Source organism: Salvelinus namaycush, unplaced genomic scaffold (genome assembly GCF_016432855.1).
Source record: "Salvelinus namaycush isolate Seneca unplaced genomic scaffold, SaNama_1.0 Scaffold3768, whole genome shotgun sequence".
In the NCBI taxonomy this organism is placed as follows: domain Eukaryota; kingdom Metazoa; phylum Chordata; class Actinopteri; order Salmoniformes; family Salmonidae; genus Salvelinus; species Salvelinus namaycush.
The window spans coordinates 1068-21197 of record NW_024060750.1 but is presented as its reverse complement, the minus strand read 5'-3'; the positions used below and the strand labels follow the sequence as shown (position 1 = coordinate 21197).

Below are 20130 nucleotides of genomic sequence, written 5' to 3'. Positions count from 1 at the left end.
CCTATTCCATTGTGTTCTAATCCTATTCCATTGTGTTCTATTCCTAATCCTATTCCATTGTGTTCTAATCCTATTCCATTGTGTTCTATTCCTATTAATGGCGCCGGAGGGGATGTCTGCCGTTTTAGTCTCCTAACCAACTGTTTTTTCGCGTTGTTTGTAACTAATTTTGTATATAATGTTGCTGCTACCGTCACTTATGACCGAAAAGAGCTTCTGGACATCAGGACTGCGATCACTCACCTCGAACTTGACAAATATTTTTTCTTTAATGAGTCTGACGCGAAGGATATACTGGTTTTCCCAGACCAGTCCCAAATCCCCGTCATTCACATGACGAAAAGACAGAGATTCAGGGGTCGGAGGTCAGGGTGCCTTGTGAGAATTTGTCGGTGGGTGGGTAACCCTCCTCTACCATCCGTTCTATTGGCCAACGTGCAACCACTGGAGCATAAACTGCATGAGCTCCGTTCGAGAAATTATTTATATTTTTACTTTTGATACTTAAGTATATTTAAAATCAAATACTTTTAGACTTTTACTCGAGTAGTATTTTACTGGGTTTTAACTTTTACTTGAGTCCTTTTCTATTAAGGTATCTTTACTTTTACTTAAGTTTGAGATTTGGGTACTTTTTCCACCATTGCAATTGAGTGCAGGAAATGCAGAAATGATAAGTGTTGAAATTAGTATTGGGTTGAATTGAACAGTATAAACCAATCAGGATGGAGAAAGACTCACCATTCCTCTGTCCATCCATTCCTCCGTCCATCCATCCCTCTGTCCCTCCATCCCTCTGTCCATCCATCCCTCTGTCCATCCATTCCTCTGTCCATCCATTCCTCCGTCCATCCATCCCTCTGTCCCTCCATCCCTCTGTCCATCCATCCCTCTGTCCCTCCATCCCTCTGTCCCTCCATCCCTCTTTCCCTCCGTCCCTCCATCCCTCTGTCCCTCCATCCCTCTGTCCCTCCATCCCTCTGTCCCTCCATCCCTCTGTCCCTCCATCCCTCTGTCCCTCCATCCCTCTGTCCCTCCATCCCTCTGTCCCTCCATCCCTCTGTCCATCCATCCCTCTGTCCCTCCATCCCTCTGTCCCTCCATCCCTCTGTCCCTCCATCCCTCTGTCCCTCCATCCCTCTGTCCATCCATCCCTCTGTTCATCCATCCCTCTGTCCCTCCATCCCTCTGTCCCTCCATCCCTCTGTCCCTCCATCCCTCTGTCCCTCCATCCCTCTGTCCATCCATCCCTCTGTCCATCCATCCCTCTGTCCCTCCGTCCCTCTGTCCCTCCGTCCCTCTGTCCCTCTGTCCCTCCGTCCCTCTGTCCCTCCATCCCTCTGTCCCTCCATCCCTCTGTCCCTCCATCCCTCTGTCCCTCCATCCCTCTGTCCCTCCGTCCCTCTGTCCCTCCGTCCCTCTGTCCATCCGTCCCTCTGTCCCTCCGTCCCTCTGTCCCTCCGTCCCTCTGTCCATCCGTCCCTCTGTCCATCCATCCCTCTGTCCATCCATCCCTGCATCAGTGTTGTAGCTTCTTTGGGTTAACCCTTCTTCTCTTTTAACTGCCAATAGAAGTCTACTGACTTGAGGCCAAGGTGAAAAACTAACGTGGGTTTAAATACTATTTGAATTATTCAACATCTGGGCTTGATTGATTTTACAGGTTGTCTTCTCTGTCTGCCCTGTCTTCTCTGTCTGTCCTGTGTGTCTTGTCTGTCCTGTCTTCCCTATATGTCTTGTCTGTCTTGTTGCTGAGGGGTATTTATTTATTTAATTAAGCCTCATTCTGATTGGCTAGACTTCCCAGTGGGTGGGCCTATGCCCTCCCAGGCCCACCCATGGCTTCACCCCTTCTCATTCTAAACCTTCTCTCTTGTTTCTCTCAGAGTGAAGATGTGTATGGGTCGTATGATGCCGTACCTCACGAGCAGTTTGCTGAGGTTCTACTACGGACTGGGAAGCTGGCTGAGACCAAGACAGAGGGACAGACCCTGTTCCCTGCCACAGAGGGTAATACACAACCACACACTGGGGGAGGGGGGGAGGGAGGGAGGGAGGGAGAGAGAGGGAGGGAGAGACCCTGTTCCCTGCCACAGAGGGTAATACACAACCACACACTGGGGGGGGAGGGAGAGGGAGAGGGAGGGAGAGAGGGAGGGAGAGACCCTGTTCCCTGCCACAGAGGGTAATACACAACCACACACTGGGGGGGGAGGGAGAGGGAGAGAGAGGGAGGGAGAGAGAGAGGGAGGGAGAGAGGGAGGGAGAGACCCTGTTCCCTGCCACAGAGGGTAATACACAACCACACACTGGGGAGGGAGGGAGGGAGGGAGGGAGAGAGAGAGGGAGGGAGAGAGGGAGGGAGAGAGAGACCCTGTTCCCTGCCACAGAGGGTAATACACAACCACACACTGGGGAGGGAGGGAGGGAGAGAGGGAGGGAGAGACCCTGTTCCCTGCCACAGAGGGTAATACACAACCACACACTGGGGAGGGAGGGAGAGAGGGAGAGAGGGAGAGAGGGAGAGAGAGAGGGAGAGAGGGAGAGAGGGAGAGAGAGAGGGAGAGAGAGAGAGAGAGAGAGAGGGAGGGAGAGAGGGAGGGAGGGAGGGAGGGAGAGAGGGAACAAACACCTTTGTAAATACAACCCATATTTTTGTTTATTTATTTTCCCCTGTGCAAATAGTTAAATTACAAATCGTTACAACACTATATACAGATAATATGACATTTGAAATGTTTATTATTTTGTCACTTCTGTGAGTGTGATGTTTACTGTTCATTTTATATTGTTTATTTACATTTTGTTTATCTATTTCACTTGCTTTGGTAATGTAAACATACGTTTCCCATGCCATTAAAGCTCGAGGGACTGCTGCAGACTGTTCTAGTGCCCTCGCCAATAAATGTATATAAATGTTGAAGAGGGTGGGGCTTAAGCTGCATCCTTGTCTCACCCCACGGCCCTGTGGGAAGAAATTCGTTTTTTGCCATTTTTAACCGCACTCTTGTTTGTGTACATGGATTTTATAATGTCGTATGTTTTTCCCCCAACGCCACTTTCCATCAATGTGCATAGCAGACCCCCATGCCAATTTGAGTTAAAATATTTTTTGAAATCAACAAAGCATGAGAAGACTTTGTTTTGGTTTGTTTGTTTGTCAATTAGGGTGTGTAGGGTGAATACATGGTCTGTCGTACGGTAATTTGGTAAAAAAAGCCAAATTGACATTTGCTCAGTACATTGTTTTCATTGAGGAAATGTACGAGTCTGTTAATGATAATGCAGAGGATTTCCCCAAGGTTGCTGTTGATGCATATCCCCACGGTAGTTTTTTAGGTCAAATTTGTCTCCACTTTTGTGGATTGGGGTGATCAGTCCTTGGTTCCAAATATTGGGGAATATGCCAGAGCTAAGGACGATGTTAAAGAGTTTTAGTATAGCCAATTGGAATTTGTTGTCTGTATATTTGATCATTTCATTAAGGATACCATCAACACCACAGGCCTTTTTGGGTTGGAGGGTTTTTATTTTGTCCTGTAACTCATTCAAGGTAATTGGAGAATCCAGTGAGTTCTGGTAGTCTTTAATAGTTGATTCTAAGATTTGTATTTGATCATGTATATGTTTTTGCCGTTTGTTCTTTGATATAGGACCAAAAATATTACCCATACATCTCGATTTTGGATAGATAACTCTTCGTGTTGTTTGTTTAGTGTTTTCCAATTTTCCCAGAATTGGTTAGAGTCTATGGATTCTTCAATTACATTGAGCTGATTTCTGACATGCTGTTCCTTCTTTTTCCGTAGTGTATTTCTGTATTGTTTTAGTGATTCATCATAGTTAAGGCGTAGACTCAGGTTTTCTGGGTCTCTATGTTTTTGGATGGACAGGTTTCTTCATTTCTTTGGGTGTTGCATTCTTCATCAAACCATTTTTATTGTTGTTCATTTTCTTCGGTTGTCTGCTTTACATTTTTACATTTGATAGGGAAGCTGAGAGGTCAAATGAACTGTTTAGGTTTTCTACCTCCAAGTTTACACCTTCACTACTACAGTGAAACCTTTTGTCCAGGAAGTTGTCTAAAATGGATTGAATTTGTTGTTGACTAATTGTTTTTTGGTAGGGTTCCACACTACTTTCCTTCCAGCATTTCTTAATATTATTAAGTTCCTTTGGCTTTGATGCCTCATGATTGAGTATTGCTCTGTTCAAGTAGACTGTGATTTTGCTGTGGTCTGATAGGGGTGTCAGTGGGCTGACTGTGAACGCTCTGAGAGACTCTGGGTTGAGGTCAGTGATAAAGTAGTCTACAGTACTACTGCCAAGAGATGAGCTATAGGTGTCCCTACCGTAGGAGTCCCCTCCGAAGCCTACCATTGACTATGTACATTACCAACAGAGCTGCGACAGAGCTGCAGGAGTCGTGACCCGTTCTGGACGGTTATGTGTTCGTAGTTGTGCCTCGGGGGGCTTATGGGGGAGGGAATGCTATCACATCCAGGTAGGTGTTTGTCCCCCTGTGTGCTGAGGGTGTCAGGTTCTTGTCCAGTTCTGGCATTTAGGTCGCCACAGACTAGTACATGTCCCTGGGTCTGGAAATGATTGATTTTCCCTCCAGGATGGAGAAGCTGTCTTCATTAAAGTATTGTGATTCTAGTAGGGGGATATAGGTAGCACACAGGAGGACATTCTCTGCTGAGATAATTTACATTCAAACGGCTCTCCTGTAAAGTTGTGACTTGCAACGTACGCCTAGTTTCCTGAATCGGGTCTTGCTGTCATGTTGAGGTCCTTGCCGCAGGGGCGGGGGGGCATGAGGTGGGCAGAAGGGGCATAGGTCTGATATGGGGGAGGCCTATATAGTGTGTGGCCAGGGTTTGTTTGGGGGTGGAGGGTTTAACTGGTTGGGGAGTGGCAGGTGATGCTGTGGTCTCGGTGCAGGTCCTCTGGGCGTGGGTTCTCTGGGCGTGGGTTCTCTGGGCGTGGGTTCTCTGGGCGTGGGTTCTCTGGGCGTGGGTTCTCTGGGCGTGGGTCCTCTGGGCGTGGGTTCTCTGGGCGTGGGTTCTCTGGGCGTGGGTTCTCTGGGCGTGGGTTCTCTGGGCGTGGGTTCTCTGGGCGTGGGTCCTCTGGGCGTGGGTCCTCTGGGCGTGGGTCCTCTGGGCGTGGGTCCTCTGGGCGTGGGTCCTCTGGGCGCGGGTTCTCTGGGCGCGGGTTCTCTGGGCGCGGGTTCTCTGGGTGCGGGTTCTCTGGCCGTGGGTTCTCTGGGTGCAGGTACTCTGGGCGTGGGTTCTCTGGGTGCAGGTTCTCTGAGCGTGGGTTCTCTGGGTGCTAGTTCTCTGGGCGTGGGTTCTCTGGGTGCAGGTACTCTAGGCGTGGGTTCTCTGGGCGCGGGTTCTCTGGGTGCAGGTTCTCTGAGCGTGGGTTCTCTGGGTGCAGGTTCTCTGAGCGTGGGTTCTCTGGGTGCAGGTTCTCTGAGCGTGGGTTCTCTGGGTGCAGGTCCTCTGAGCGTGGGTTCTCTGGGTGCAGGTCCTCTTGGCGTGGGTTCTCTGGGTGCAGGTCCTCTGGGCGTGGGTTCTCTGGGTGCAGGTTCTCTGGCCGTGGGTTCTCTGGGTGCAGGTACTCTAGGCGTGGGTTCTCTGGGTGCAGGTTCTCTGAGCGTGGGTTCTCTGGGTGCAGGTTCTCTGAGCGTGGGTTCTCTGAGCGTGGGTTCTCTGGGTACAGGTTCTCTGAGCGTGGGTTCTCTGAGCGTGGGTTCTCTCGGTGCAGGTCCTTCAGGAGGAGGTCTTACAGGTCTGGGCGGGTCTCCAGCTGGTCTGGGCGGGTCTCCAGCTGGTCTGGGCGGGTCTCCAGCTGGTCTGGGCGGGTCTCCAGCTGGTCTGGGAGGGTCTCCAGCTGGTCTGGGCGGGGTGTCCGTTGCTCTGTTGCTCCTGTGTGAGGTGCTGGGGCTGTGGTTGAGGGTGACGTCCGCAAAAGTTGGGATTGCTGCCTTGTAGAGGTGGACCTGGTCATAAAGGCTGTTCAAGTCCAGGGTGTAGTGGTGGAGTGGTGGGCCAGGTAAACATTACTCCAGGGTGGGGTGGTGGGCCAGGTAAACATTACTCCAGGGTGGGGTGGTGGGCCAGGTAAACATTACTCCAGGGTGGGGTGGTGGGCCAGGTAAACATTACTCCAGGGTGGAGTGGTGTAGTGGTGGGCCAGGTAAACATTACTCCAGGGTGGAGTGGTGGGCCAGGTAAACATTACTCCAGGGTGGAGTGGTGGGCCAGGTAAACATTACTCCAGGGGTTGTTGCGATATACTGCCATCTGTTGGCGACAAGAAACAATTGCATAATAGGAACTATTTAAAAATGGCTGATCCTTGAGAATAAATGTTAGTGCGTGAAAAAGTACTTAAGTCCTTGAATTTGACTTGCCACCGCCTCTCTCTCTTGATGGTAGAGCTCAGCTTTAGTCCCTCTTCCCCTCTCTCTCTCCCTCTCTCCTTCCCACCGCTCCCCCTCTCCTCCCCACCGCTCTCAATTAAATGTCAGTTTAAGGTCTTTATTGGCATGGGAAACATGAAATGTTAACATTTCCAAAGCAAGTGAAGTAGATAATAAACAAAAAGTGAAATAAACTATACAAATTTACAGTAAACAGACTCACACAAGTTCCAAAGAGTAAAGACATTTTCAATTATTTTGTGCAAATAGTTAGATTTAAAGTAAAGTCTCGCACTTTCTCTCTCCCTGTCCCCCCCACTCTTTCTCAATTCAATTCAAGGGGCTTTATTGGCATGGGAAACATATGTTAACATTTCATGTCTCTCTCTCTCTCTCTGTCTCTCTCTCTCTGTCTCTCTCTCTCTCTCTGTCTCTCTCTGTCTCTCTGTCTCTCTCTGTCTCTGTCTCTCTCTCTCTCTCTCTCTCTCTCTCTCTCTCTCTCTGTCTCTCTCTCTCTCTCTCTCTCTCAGTACTGCTACAGCTGGCCTGTGATGCCTTTCCCAGAGATATGACCCTGGCCCTGGCCTATCTCCTGGCCCTGCCGCAGGTAACACACACGCTCTGCTCTCTGATTGGTCAGTTACATTCATCCATATGTTGACTTCTTTTCACCTGTATACCCCACACTGGTACACCCCCCCCCCCCCCCCCCCCCCAGGTCCTGGATGCTAACAGGTGTTTTGAGAAGCAGTCCCACTCGGCCCTGTCCCTGCAGCTAGCAGCCTACTACTATAGTCTACAGATCTACAACCACCTGGTCCCATGCCTTAAGGCCAACACACACACTCTCTACAGGGTGAGTACACGGTGTGTTTTGTGGTGTGTGTAGTTCAGCCATAGGTGTGGTGTCTAATGAGCTAAGCTTCCCAAAAAGTCAATACAATTTTCCAAAATGCTAGTTACTCCTGTCTATACAGAAATAAATACATTAAAATAATTAAAATTAATAATAATAATAAAAATAAAACACGACAGCAGAGAGCATGATTTAGACAGGATCGATAGCTGTGGTTTGTTTTAACATCACAAGCACATAGCCTACAGTCATCAGCGCGCAAATAAACTCAGCAAAAAAAGAAACGTCCCTTTTTCTTTTTTCTTTCAAAGATAATTTGTAAAAATCCAAATAACTTCACAGATCTTCACTGTAAAGGGTTTAAAGACTGTTTCCCATGCTTGTTCAATGAACCATAAACAATTAATAAACATGCACCTGTGGAACGGTCGATAAGACACTAACAGCTTACAGACGGTAGGCAATTAAGGTCACAGTTATGAAAATTTAGGACACTAAAGAGGCCTTTCTACTGACTCTGAAAAACATCAAAAGAAAGATGCCCAGGGTCTCTGCTCATATGCGTAAATGTGCCTTAGGCATGCTGCAAGGAGGCATGAGGACTGCAGATGTGGGCATGGCAATAAATTGCAATGTCCGTACTGTGAGACGCCTAAGACAGTGCTACAGGGAGACAGGACAGGCAGCTGATCATCCTCGCAGTGGCAGACCACGTGTAACAACACCTGCACAAGATCGGTACATCCGAACGTCACACCTGCGGGACAGGTACAGGATGGCAACAACAACTGCCCGAGGTACACCAGGAACGCACAATCCCTCCATCAGTGTTCAGACAGTCCGCAATAGGCTGAGAGAGGCTGGACTGAGGGCTTGTAGGCCTGTTGTAAGGCAAGTCCTCACCAGACATCACCGGCAACAACGCTGCCTATGGGCACAAACCCACCGTCGCTGGACCAGACAGGACTGGCAGAAAGTACTCTTCACTGACGAGTCGCGGTTTTGTCTCACCAGGGGTGATGGTCGGATTTGCGTTTATCGCCGAAGGACCTGAGCGTTACACCGAAACCTGTACTCTGGAGCGGGATCAATTTGGAGGTGGAAGGTCCGTCATGGTCTGGGGCGGTGTGTCACAGCATCATCGGACTGAGCTTGTTGTCATTGCAGGCAATCTCAACGCTGTGTGTTACAGGGACGACATCCTCCTCCCTCATGTGGTACCCTTCCTGCAGGCTCATCCTGACATGACCCTCCAGCATGACAATGCCACCAGCCATACTGCTTGTTCTGTGCGTGATTTCCTGCAAGACAGGAATGTCAGTGTCCTGCCATGGCCAGCGAAGAGCCCGGATCTCAATCCCATTGAGCACGTCTGGGACCTGTTGGATCGGAGGGTGAGGGCTAGGGCCATTCCCCCCAGAAATGTCCGGGAACTAGCAGGTGCCTTGGTGGAAGAGTGGGGTAACATCTCACGGCAAGTACTGGCAAATCTGGTGCAGTCCATGGGGAGCAGATGCACTGCAGTACTTAATGCAGCTGGTGGCCACACCGATACTGACTGTTACTTTTAATTTTGACCCCCCCTTGGTTCAGGGACACATTATTCCATGTCTGTGGAACTTGTTCAGTTTATGTCTCAGTTGTTGAATCTTGTTATGTTCAAACAAATATTTACACGTTAAGTTTTCTGAAAATAAAAGCAGTTGACAGTGAGAGGACGGGTTAGGGTTAGGTTTAGGTTAGGTTTAGGTTAGGGTAGGTTTGGTTTAGGTTAGGGTTAAGGTTAGGTTAGGGTTAGGTTAGGGTTAGGTTAGGGTTAGGTTAGGGTTAGGTTAGGTTAGGGTTAGGTTTAGGTTAGGTTAGCTGATTGAGTTGCGGCTGTCAGTGAAACGCATAATAGTTCTATAGCAAAATTACATCTAAAATAGTTCTATAGCAAAATTACATCTAAATTAGTTTTTAGCAATATTCCAAAATACAAAACACCTGCGGAAAAAATTAGGTCCTAAATTGAGGCAACAGTAGGCCTCTAGCCCGTCTATTTGGTCAACGGTAGGCCTCTAGCCCGTCTCGTTGGTCAACGGTAGGCCTCTAGCCCGTCTCGTTGGTCAACGGTAGGCCTCTAGCCCGTCTCATTGGTCAACGGTAGGCCTCTAGCCCGTCTCGTTGGTCAACGGTAGGCCTCTAGCCCGTCTCGTTGTTCAACGGTAGGCCTCTAGCCCGTCTCGTTGGTCAACGGTAGGCCTCTAGCCCGTCTCGTTGGTCAACGGTAGATCTGTAGCCTGTCTCGTTGGTCAACGGTAGGCCACTAGCCCGTCTCGTTGGTCAACGGTAGGCCTCTAGCCCGTCTCGTTGGTCAACGGTAGGCCTCTAGCCCGTCTCGTTGGTCAACGGTAGGCCTTTAGCCCGTCTCGTTGGTCAACGGTAGGCCTCTAGCCCGTCTCGTTGGTCAACGGTAGGCCTCTAGCCCGTCTCGTTGGTCAACGGAAGGCCTCTAGCCCGTCTCGTTGGTCAACGGTAGGCCTCTAGCCCGTCTCGTTGGTCAACGGAAGGCCTCTAGCCCGTCTCGTTGGTCAACGGTAGACCTCTAGCCCGTCTATTTGGTCAACGGTAGGCCTCTAGCCCGTCTATTTGGTACTGTAGCAGAGAGCATCGCCCATATCCCGGTGAGTATGCCTATTCACTGTCTTTATCATTGGGTGAGTCTGTGCCAATGGAAAGTTTTAGGACAATAACATGTGGTCCTCCAGGCTAGATGGACGTCATACTGTCAGCTACAACGTGTCTCCCCTTTCCCCAGGGCTACATTAGATGGTCGCATTCAACACAAGCTGGTATTTATTGATCTCAGTTTGTTGCTGTTAGCAGAGCACAGTTACCCTGTCATTTTTGTGGTGGGCCTTTTTAAAGATTCTGCTAACACGTCTCCAGTCATGTTTAAATAAAGACCACATTTTCCCAGGTCCTCCTAAAAACAAAATATATTCTAGCTTGCTGGGGATGAGCCCAGACTGTAAAGGAAGAAGGAACTCATTGTTCAGAATGGTGACTGAGTTAGATTATAATCCTGAAATTATGACTCTCCAAATTAGCGTTGTCACGATATCAACATTTGTCTTAAGATACCAGGCCAAGTATTGCAATACCACGGGGGATAAATACCACGGGGACACTTTTCCCCGTTTTCTAAACGTTATACACATGTGCTACACAAAAACCATGTGACTGATATTCATTCAGACTTAACTAAACACTGTGACTGAACGCAACACACTGTGACTGAACGCAACACACTGTGACTGAACGCAACACACTGTGACTGAACGCAACACACTGTGACTGAACGCAACACACTGTGACTGAACGCAACACACTGTGACTGAACGCAACACACTGTGACTGAACGCTACACACTGTGACTGAACGCTACACACTGTGACTGAACGCAACACACTGTGACTGAACACTACACACTGTGACTGAACGCTACACACTGTGACTGAACGCTACACACTGTGACTGAACGCAACACACTGTGACTGAACACTACACACTGTGACTGAACACTACACACTGTGACTGAACGCAACACACTGTGACTGAACACTACACACTGTGACTGAACACTACACACTGTGACTGAACGCAACACACTGTGACTGAACACTACACACTGTGACTGAATGCAACATAATGATCTGTATGTCAGTCAGGGGGACAACACTACATAATGATCTGTATGTCAGTCAGGGGACAACACTACATAATGATCTGTATGTCAGTCAGGGGGACAACACTACATAATGATCTGTATGTCAGTCAGGGGACAACACTACATAATGATCTGTATGTCAGTCAGGGGGACAACACTACATAATGATCTGTATGTCAGTCAGGGGGACAACACTACATAATGATCTGTATGTCAGTCAGGGGGACAACACTACATAATGATCTGTATGTCAGTCAGGGGGACAACACTACATAATGATCTGTATGTCAGTCAGGGGGACAACACTACATAATGATCTGTATGTCAGTCGGGGGACAACACTACATAATGATCTGTATGTCAGTCAGGGGACAACACTACATAATGATCTGTATGTCAGTCAGGGGGACAACACTACATAATGATCTGTATGTCAGTCAGGGGGACAACACTACATAATGATCTGTATGTCAGTCAGGGGGACAACACTACATAATGATCTGTATGTCATTGTGTCAGTCAGGGGACAACACTACATAATGATCTGTATGTCAGTCAGGGGGACAACACTACATAATGATCTGTATGTCAGTCAGGGGGACAACACTACATAATGATCTGTATGTCAGTCAGGGGGACAACACTACATAATGATCTGTATGTCAGTCGGGGGACAACACTACATAATGATCTGTATGTCAGTCAGGGGGACAACACTACATAATGATCTGTATGTCAGTCAGGGGACAACACTACATAATGATCTGTATGTCAGTCAGGGGACAACACTACATAATGATCTGTATGTCAGTCAGGGGGACAACACTACATAATGATCTGTATGTCAGTCAGGGGACAACACTACATAATGATCTGTATGTCAGTCAGGGGGACAACACTACATAATGATCCCTGTTCCCTCCCAGTAGTGGTCCTGTTCCCTCCCAGTAGTGGTCCTGTTCCCTCCCAGTAGTGGGTTGTGGTCCTGTTCCCTCCCAGTAGTGGGTAGTGGTCCTGTTCCCTCCCAGTAGTGGGTTGTGGTCCTGTTCCCTCCCAGTAGTGGGTAGTGGTCCTGTTCCCTCCCAGTAGTGGGTTGTGGTCCTGTTCCCTCCCAGTAGTGGTCCTGTTCCCTCCCAGTAGTGGTCCTGTTCCCTCCCAGTAGTGGTCCTGTTCCCTCCCAGTAGTGGTCCTGTTCCCTCCCAGTATTGGTCCTGTTCCCTCCCAGTAGTGTTCCTGTTCCCTCCCAGTAGTGGGTTGTGGTCCTGTTCCCTCCCAGTAGTGGTCCTGTTCCCTCCCAGTAGTGGTCCTGTTCCCTCCCAGTAGTGGTCCTGTTCCCTCCCAGTATTGGTCCTGTTCCCTCCCAGTAGTGGTCCTGTTCCCTCCCAGTAGTGGTCCTGTTCCCTCCCAGTAGTGGGTTGTGGTCCTGTTCCCTCCCAGTAGTGGGTTGTGGTCCTGTTCCCTCCCAGTAGTGGTCCTGTTCCCTCCCAGTAGTGGTCCTGTTCCCTCCCAGTAGTGGTCCTGTTCCCTCCCAGTAGTGGGTTGTGGTCCTGGTCCCTCCCAGTAGTGGTCCTGTTCCCTCCCAGTAGTGGGTTGTAGTCCTGTTCCCTCCCAGTAGTGGTCATGTTCCCTCCCAGTAGTGGGTTGTGGTCCTGTTCCCTCCCAGTAGTGGTCCTGTTCCCTCCCAGTAGTGGGTTGTGGTCCTGTTCCCTCCCAGTAGTGGGTAGTGGTCCTGTTCCCTCCCAGTAGTGGGTTGTAGTCCTGTTCCCTCCCAGTAGTGGGTTGTGGTCCTGTTCCCTCCCAGTAGTGGGTTGTGGTCCTGTTCCCTCCCAGTAGTGGGTTGTGGTCCTGTTCCCTCCCAGTAGTGGGTTGTGGTCCTGTTCCCTCCCAGTAGTGGGTTGTAGTCCTGTTCCCTCCCAGTAGTGGTCATGTTCCCTCCCAGTAGTGGTCCTGTTCCCTCCCAGTAGTGGTCCTGTTCCCTCCCAGTAGTGGTCCTGTTCCCTCCCAGTAGTGGTCCTGTTCCCTCCCAGTAGTGGGTTGTGGTCCTGTTCCCTCCCAGTAGTGGGTTGTAGTCCTGTTCCCTCCCAGTAGTGGTCATGTTCCCTCCCAGTAGTGGTCCTGTTCCCTCCCAGTAGTGGTCCTGTTCCCTCCCAGTAGTGGTCCTGTTCCCTCCCAGTAGTGGTCCTGTTCCCTCCCAGTAGTGGTTTGTGGTCCTGTTCCCTCCCAGTAGTGGGTTGTGGTCCTGTTCCCTCCCAGTAGTGGTCCTGTTCCCTCCCAGTAGTGGTCCTGTTCCCTCCCAGTAGTGGTCCTGTTCCCTCCCAGTAGTGGGTTGTGGTCCTGTTCCCTCCCAGTAGTGGGTTGTGGTCCTGTTCCCTCCCAGTAGTGGTCCTGTTCCCTCCCAGTAGTGGTCCTGTTCCCTCCCAGTAGTGGTCCTGTTCCCTCCCAGTAGTGGGTTGTAGTCCTGTTCCCTCCCAGTAGTGGGTAGTGGTCCTGTTCCCTCCCAGTAGTGGGTTGTGGTCCTGTTCCCTCCCAGTAGTGGTCATGTTCCCTCCCAGTAGTGGTCCTGTTCCCTCCCAGTAGTGGGTTGTGGTCCTGTTCCCTCCCAGTAGTGGGTTGTGGTCCTGTTCCCTCCCAGTAGTGGTCATGTTCCCTCCCAGTAGTGGTCCTGTTCCCTCCCAGTAGTGGTCCTGTTCCCTCCCAGTAGTGGTCCTGTTCCCTCCCAGTAGTGGGTTGTGGTCCTGTTCCCTCCCAGTAGTGGGTTGTGGTCCTGTTCCCTCCCAGTAGTGGGTTGTGGTCCTGTTCCCTCCCAGTAGTGGGTTGTGGTCCTGTTCCCTCCCAGTAGTGGGTTGTGGTCCTGTTCCCTCCCAGTAGTGGTCCTGTTCCCTCCCAGTAGTGGTCCTGTTCCCTCCCAGTAGTGGGTTGTGGTCCTGTTCCCTCCCAGTAGTGGTCATGTTCCCTCCCAGTAGTGGTCCTGTTCCCTCCCAGTAGTGGTCCTGTTCCCTCCCAGTAGTGGTCCTGTTCCCTCCCAGTAGTGGGTTGTGGTCCTGTTCCCTCCCAGTAGTGGTCCTGTTCCCTCCCAGTAGTGGTCCTGTTCCCTCCCAGTAGTGGTCCTGTTCCCTCCCAGTAGTGGTCATGTTCCCTCCCAGTAGTGGTCATGTTCCCTCCCAGTAGTGGTCCTGTTCCCTCCCAGTAGTGGTCCTGTTCCCTCCCAGTAGTGGTCATGTTCCCAACCAGTAGTGGTCATGTTCCCTCCCAGTAGTGGTCCTGTTCCCTCCCAGTAGTGGGTTGTGGTCCTGTTCCCTCCCAGTAGTGGGTTGTAGTCTTGTTCCCTCCCAGTATTGGGTTGTGGTCCCTCCCAGTAGTGGTCCTGTTCCCTCCCAGTAGTGGGTTGTGGTCCTGTTCCCTCCCAGTAGTGGTCATGTTCCCTCCCAGTAGTGGTCCTGTTCCCTCCCAGTAGTGGGTTGTGGTCCTGTTCCCTCCCAGTAGTGGTCATGTTCCCTCCCAGTAGTGGTCCTGTTCCCTCCCAGTAGTGGTCCTGTTCCCTCCCAGTAGTGGTCATGTTCCCTCCCAGTAGTGGGTTGTGGTCCTGTTCCCTCCCAGTAGTGGGTTGTGGTCCTGTTCCCTCCCAGTAGTGGGTTGTGGTCCTGTTCCCTCCCAGTAGTGGGTTGTGGTCCTGTTCCCTCCCAGTAGTGGGTTGTGGTCCTGTTCCCTCCCAGTAGTGGTCCTGTTCCCTCCCAGTAGTGGTCCTGTTCCCTCCCAGTAGTGGTCCTGTTCCCTCCCAGTAGTGGTCCTGTTCCCTCCCAGTAGTGGGTTGTGGTCCTGTTCCCTCCCAGTAGTGGTCATGTTCCCTCCCAGTAGTGGTCCTGTTCCCTCCCAGTAGTGGTCCTGTTCCCTCCCAGTAGTGGGTTGTGGTCCTGTTCCCTCCCAGTAGTGGGTTGTGGTCCTGTTCCCTCCCAGTAGTGGTCCTGTTCCCTCCCAGTAGTGGTCCTGTTCCCTCCCAGTAGTGGTCCTGTTCCCTCCCAGTAGTGGTCATGTTCCCTCCCAGTAGTGGTCATGTTCCCTCCCAGTAGTGGTCCTGTTCCCTCCCAGTAGTGGTCCTGTTCCCTCCCAGTAGTGGTCCTGTTCCCTCCCAGTAGTGGTCCTGTTCCCTCCCAGTAGTGGGTTGTGGTCCTGTTCCCTCCCAGTAGTGGGTTGTGGTCCTGTTCCCTCCCAGTAGTGGTCATGTTCCCTCCCAGTAGTGGTCCTGTTCCCTCCCAGTAGTGGTCCTGTTCCCTCCCAGTAGTGGTCCTGTTCCCTCCCAGTAGTGGTCCTGTTCCCTCCCAGTAGTGGGTTGTGGTCCTGTTCCCTCCCAGTAGTGGTCATGTTCCCTCCCAGTAGTAGTCCTGTTCCCTCCCAGTAGTGGTCCTGTTCCCTCCCAGTAGTGGTCATGTTCCCTCCCAGTAGTGGTCCTGTTCCCTCCCAGTAGTGGTCCTGTTCCCTCCCAGTAGTGGTCCTGTTCCCTCCCAGTAGTGGTCATGTTCCCTCCCAGTAGTGGTCATGTTCCCTCCCAGTAGTGGTCCTGTTCCCTCCCAGTAGTGGGTAGTGGTCCTGTTCCCTCCCAGTATTGGGTTGTGGTCCCTCCCAGTAGTGGTCCTGTTCCCTCCCAGTAGTGGGTTGTGGTCCTGTTCCCTCCCAGTAGTGGTCATGTTCCCTCCCAGTAGTGGTCCTGTTCCCTCCCAGTAGTGGGTTGTGGTCCTGTTCCCTCCCAGTAGTGGGTTGTGGTCCTGTTCCCTCCCAGTAGTGGTCATGTTCCCTCCCAGTAGTGGTCCTGTTCCCTCCCAGTAGTGGTCCTGTTCCCTCCCAGTAGTGGTCATGTTCCCTCCCAGTAGTGGGTTGTGGTCCTGTTCCCTCCCAGTAGTGGGTTGTGGTCCTGTTCCCTCCCAGTAGTGGTCCTGTTCCCTCCCAGTAGTGGGTTGTGGTCCTGTTCCCTCCCAGTAGTGGTCCTGTTCCCTCCCAGTAGTGGGTTGTGGTCCTGTTCCCTCCCAGTAGTGGGTTGTGGTCCTGTTCCCTCCCAGTAGTGGTCATGTTCCCTCCCAGTAGTGGTCCTGTTCCCTCCCAGTAGTGGTCCTGTTCCCTCCCAGTAGTGGGTTGTGGTCCTGTTCCCTCCCAGTAGTGGGTTGTGGTCCTGTTACCTCCCAGTAGTGGGTTGTGGTCCTGTTACCTCCCAGTAGTGGTCCTGTTACCTCCCAGTAGTGGTCCTGTTCCCTCCCAGTAGTGGTCCTGTTCCCTCCCAGTAGTGGGTTGTGGTCCTGTTCCCTCCCAGTAGTGGTCCTGTTCCCTCCCAGTAGTGGTCCTGTACCCTCCCAGTAGTGGTCCTGTTCCCTCCCAGTAGTGGTCCTGTTCCCTCCCAATAGTGGTCCTGTTCCCTCCCAGTAGTGGTCCTGTTCCCTCCCAGTAGTGGTCCTGTTCCCTCCCAGTAGTGGTCCTGTTCCCTCCCAGTAGTTATCCTGTTCCCTCCCAGTAGTGGTCATGTTCCCTCCCAGTAGTGGTCATGTTCCCTCCCAGTAGTGGTCATGTTCCCTCCCAGTAGTGGTCATGTTCCCTCCCAGTAGTGGTCCTGTTCCCTCCCAGTAGTGGTCATGTTCCCTCCCAGTAGTGGTCCTGTTCCCTCCCAGTAGTGGTCCTGGTCCCTCCCAGTAGTGGTCCTGTTCCCTCCCAGTAGTGGTCCTGTTCCCTCCCAGTAGTGGGTTGTAGTCCTGTTCCCTCCCAGTAGTGGGTTGTGGTCCTGTTCCCTCCCAGTAGTGGTCCTGTTCCCTCCCAGTAGTGGGTTGTGGTCCTGTTCCCTCCCAGTAGTGGGTTGTGGTCCTGTTCCCTCCCAGTAGTGGTCATGTTCCCTCCCAGTAGTGGGTTGTGGTCCTGTTCCCTCCCAGTAGTGGGTTGTGGTCCTGTTCCCTCCCAGTAGTGGTCATGTTCCCTCCCAGTAGTGGTCCTGTTCCCTGCCAGTAGTGGTCCTGTTCCCTCCCAGTAGTGGTCATGTTCCCTCCCAGTAGTGGGTTGTGGTCCTGTTCCCTCCCAGTAGTGGGTTCTGGTCCTGTTCCCTCCCAGTAGTGGTCCTGTTCCCTCCCAGTAGTGGTCCTGTTCCCTCCCAGTAGTGGTCCTGTTCCCTCCCAGTAGTGGTCCTGTTCCCTCCCAGTAGTGGGTTGTGGTCCTGTTCCCTCCCAGTAGTGGTCCTGTTCCCTCCCAGTAGTGGTCCTGTTCCCTCCCAGTAGTGGTCCTGTTCCCTCCCAGTAGTGGGTTGTGGTCCTGTTCCCTCCCAGTAGTGGGTTGTGGTCCTGTTCCCTCCCAGTAGTGGGTAGTGGTCCTGTTCCCTCCCAGTAGTGGTCCTGTTCCCTCCCAGTAGTGGGTAGTAGTCCTGTTCCCTCCCAGTAGTGGTCCTGTTCCCTCCCAGTAGTGGTCATGTTCCCTCCCAGTAGTGGGTTGTGGTCCTGTTCCCTCCCAGTAGTGGGTTGTGTTCCCTCCCAGTAGTGGTCCTGTTCCCTCCCAGTAGTGGGTAGTGGTCCTGTTCCCTCCCAGTAGTGGGTTGTGGTCCTGTTCCCTCCCAGTAGTGGTCCTGTTCCCTCCCAGTAGTGGTCCTGTTCCCTCCCAGTAGTGGGTTGTGGTCCTGTTCCCTCCCAGTAGTGGGTTGTGGTCCTGTTCCCTCCCAGTAGTGGGTTGTGGTCCTGTTCCCTCCCAGTAGTGGGTTGTGGTCCTGTTCCCTCCCAGTAGTGGGTTGTGGTCATGTTCCCTCCCAGTAGTGGTCCTGTTCCCTCCCAGTAGTGGTCCTGTTCCCTCCCAGTAGTGGGTAGTGGTCCTGTTCCCTCCCAGTAGTGGGTTGTGGTCCCTCCCAGTAGTGGTCCTGTTCCCTCCCAGTAGTGGGTTGTGGTCATGTTCCCTCCCAGTAGTGGTCCTGTTCCCTCCCAGTAGTGGGTTGTGGTCCTGTTCCCTCCCAGTAGTGGTCCTGTTCCCTCCCAGTAGTGGGTTGTAGTCCTGTTCCCTCCCAGTAGTGGTCCTGTTCCCTCCCAGTAGTGGTCCTGTTCCCTCCCAGTAGTGGGTTGTGGTCCTGTTCCCTCCCAGTAGTGGGTTGTAGTCCTGTTCCCTCCCAGTAGTGGTCATGTTCCCTCCCAGTAGTGGGTAGTGGTCCTGTTCCCTCCCAGTAGTGGTCATGTTCCCTCCCAGTAGTGGGTTGTGGTCCTGTTCCCTCCCAGTAGTGGGTTGTGGTCCTGTTCCCTCCCAGTAGTGGGTTGTGGTCCCTCCCAGTAGTGGTCCTGTTCCCTCCCAGTAGTGGGTAGTGGTCCTGTTCCCTCCCAGTAGTGGGTTGTGGTCCCTCCCAGTAGTGGTCCTGTTCCCTCCCAGTAGTGGGTAGTGGTCCTGTTCCCTCCCAGTAGTGGGTTGTGGTCCTGTTCCCTCCCAGTAGTGGGTTGTGGTCCTGTTCCCTCCCAGTAGTGGGTTGTGGTACTGTGCCCGACCTCACTAATGCTCTTGTGGCTGAATGGAAGCAAGTCCCCGCAGCAATGTTCCAACATCTAGTGGAAAGCCTTCCCAGAAGAGTGGAGGCTGTTATAGCAGCAATGTTCCAACATCTAGTGGAAAGCCTTCCCAAAAGAGTGGAGGCTGTTATAGCAGCAATGTTCCAACATCTAGTGGAAAGCCTTCCCAGAAGAGTGGAGGCTGTTATAGCAGCAATGTTCCAACATCTAGTGGAAAGCCTTCCCAGAAGAGTGGAGGCTGTTATAGCAGCAATGTTTGCCTTGATGACAGCTTTGCACACTCTTGGCATTCTCTCAACCAGCTTCACCTGGAATGCTTTTCCAACAGTCTTGAAGGAGTTCCCACATATGCTGAGCACTTGTTGGCTGCTTTTCTTTCACTCTGCGGTCCAACTCATCCCAAACCATCTTAAATGAGTTGAGGTCAGGTGATTGTGGAGGCCAGGTCATCTGATGCAGCACTCCATCACTCTCCTTCTTGGTCAAATATACATTACACAGCCTGGAGGTGTGTTGGGTCATTGTCCTGTTGAAAAACAAATCCCACTAAGAGCAAACCAGATGGTCTATCGCTGCGGTAGCCATGCGATTATGTGTGCCTTGAATTCTAAATAAATTCCTGACATTGTCACTAGCAAAGCACCATCACACCTCCTCGCTTCACGGTGGAAACCACACATGCGGAGATCATCCATTCACTTACTCTGCGTCTCACAATGACACGGCACCAAAAAATCTCACATTTGTAATCATCAGACCAATGAATTAGACAAGTCTCTATTTCTTATTGGTGTCCTTTAGTAGTGGTTTCTTTGCAGAAATTCAACCATGAAGGCCTGATTCACACAGTCTCCTCTGAACAGTTGATGTTGAGACGTGTCTGTTACTTGTGAAGCATTTATTTGGGCTGCGATCTGAGGCTGTTAACTCTAATGAACTTATCCTCTGCAGCAGAGGTAACTCTGGGTCTTCCTTTCCTGTGGCGGTCCTCATGAGAGCCAGTTTCATCACAGCGCTTGATGGTTTTTACAACTGCACTTGAAGAAACTTTCAAAGTTCTTGAAATATTCCGTATTGACTGACCTTCATGTCTTAAAGTAATGGACTGTCGTTTCTCTTTGCTTATTTGAGCTGTTCTTGCCATAATATGGACTTGGTCTTTTACCAAATAGGGCTATCTTCTGTATACCACCCCTAACTTGTCACAACACAACCGATTGGCTAAAATGCATTAAGAAGGAAATTAATTCCACAAATTTTAACAAGGCACACCTGTTAATTGAAATGCATTCCAGGTGACTACCTCATGAAGCTGGTTGAGAGAATTCCAAGAGTGTGCAAAGCTGTCATCAAGGCAAAGGGTGGCTACTTTGAAGAATCTCAAATCTAAAATATATATTGATGTGTTTAACACTTTGTTGGTTACTACATGATTCCATATGTGTTATTTCATGGTTTTGATGTCTAGACTAATATTCTACAATGTAGAAAATAGTAAAAATGAAGAAAAACCCTTGAATGAGTAGGTGAATAAAAGTTTTGACTTTGTGGATATATATACAGTTGAAGTCGGAAGGTTACGTACACTTAGGTTGGAGTCATTAAAACTCGTTTTTCAACCACTCCACAAATG

The 20130-nt window shown here is 51.1% G+C and overlaps 1 long non-coding RNA gene across 1 annotated transcript; it reads left to right on the top strand.

The window, feature by feature from the left end:
• Positions 1 to 1889: 1889 nt before the first annotated feature.
• LOC120040730 lies at positions 1890 to 7278 on the top strand. The gene is made up of 3 exons (XR_005475741.1): positions 1890 to 2010; positions 6958 to 7034; positions 7146 to 7278. It is a non-coding gene; the product is annotated as an uncharacterized LOC120040730 (long non-coding RNA).
• Positions 7279 to 20130: the final 12852 nt, after the last annotated feature.